This window comes from Furipterus horrens, unplaced genomic scaffold (assembly GCF_987537825.1).
Source record: "Furipterus horrens unplaced genomic scaffold, mFurHor1.1.pri manual_scaffold_2, whole genome shotgun sequence".
Lineage (NCBI taxonomy): Eukaryota > Metazoa > Chordata > Mammalia > Chiroptera > Furipteridae > Furipterus > Furipterus horrens.
In genome coordinates, this window is record NW_028327172.1 from 164,641,540 (window position 1) to 164,643,435 (window position 1,896).

Genomic DNA, 1,896 nt, shown 5'->3' on the forward strand with positions numbered 1-1,896 from the left:
ATCTCAGAGAACAGACTTTTCTCTCTCTGTAGGCTGCAGCTCAAATACCCAGATGAATATGGCCTTAGACTTAAGGGAAACCAAAGGTGAATTTACTTTCCACTTCCTCTGATGGACCTGGAGAAAATAGGTATAGTAAACAGCACAGGGAAATTCTTACAGAAACAAAATCCGAGTACCTTATGATCTCACCCACATGTGGAATTTAATGAACAAACTGAACTAACAAGCACAAGAGAGACAGACTCATAGATGGAGAGCAGATGACAGCTATGGCAGGTGGGAGGTGGAGGGATCCAGCAAAAAAGGAAAAGAATTGATGGACACAGACAACAGTGTGGTGATTCAGGGAGAGGGAGGGAAGTGTAGGTGGGAGAGGGTATAGGGGAGATAAATGGTAATGAAAATAATACAATAAAATAATAATACAGATAAATTAAATAAAAAAATCTTTAAATCAGCCAAAAAACCCAGAACAAATTCCAACAGCTACCTGGGGAGTTACTTTTACCCCATTCCTTACCTTTCCATAAATGGACTCAACTTCTACCCAGCTTGCTAAGAGGGAAAATTAGTAGAAGCCACATCCTGTTTCTTCCTCTGCTCACTGCTCTTCCTTCTCTTACAAAATACAGGAACAGAAACTGGAATATCATCAGAAATCAAGGCAGCTTTCCTTACTCTGTAAGTCTCAATGCTCTATTGGCATTTGATTCATTATTCTCTCTCTCTCTCAACCTGGGTTTTAAAACTTTTTCACATGCTTTGTTACAGAAAATAGTTATAGCTTTACCAACGTGGCCCAGCTTCCATCAGATGCTCCTCTCTTATGTGTGAAGGAATCCATCCCTGTTGAAGCCAGTTTTTTTAAAGGAGGACATGATGAGTAGACATCTAAATAGAAATAAACCACAGCATGTCCACGTTTCCTCATTTGGAAAATAAGAAGACTAGATTAGACAATAATAATAATTGATGGTAACAAATTTGTTACTCTGTTTCAGGAACTTGGCAAAGTAATTTACATGTATTATTTCATTAAATCTTGTGACGAATCTATGAGGCAGGAAGTTGTCTCATTTTACTGGTGAGATAAATGGGTCACGGGAGGTTAAGTAGCATGCTCAAGATAATCTCTTAAGTGCCCTGTAGTTCCAAAATGCTATGGTTTTTATTTAAACATAACAGTATTAAAAAACTAACATAAATAGATTGAATGAAAATAATATGAAAGCATATTTTATTTTTAAAATTATTTATTTTTTTGTTTGTTTATATTATTTTTAGAGAGAGGGGAAAGGAGAAAGAGAGGGAGAGAAACATCACTGTGTGGTTGCCTCTTACTTGCGCTCTCAACTGGGGGCCTGACGTGCAACCTAGTCATGTGCCCTGACTGGGAATCAAATCAGTGACACGTGGCTCGCAGGCTGATGCTCAATCCACTGAACCACAGCAGCCAGGGCTTCAGGTCAATTTTTTAAAGTGAAAGCCATAGGCTTAAAAAAAAAAAAAAAAAGGTCAAATACATCTCAATGATCAGATTAATTAAGTTTCTGTGCTTATCATTCTAAAATGGTATCAATGACCAATGACATAAAGTCATATTTTAAATAATGAGTCAGACATCCAGAAAAAAAAAAATCTCCAAGTAGGAAAAATGTAAAATTTGTGGTTAAACAAGAAATACAAAAAAAAAAAAAAAAAAAAAAAAAGGAATAAAAAAGGATTATAGAATAATTCAAGTTGGGTCTCTCAAGGTTGGAAGACATAAGTATGTTCCCCTATGTGTGTATTTCAATATTTTCCCACAGTGTTCATCATGTTATGTTATAGTAACTTATGTTGCTCCATTCATGATATCATTTGAGTTTAAAAATATTCAACTCTAAGGAAATG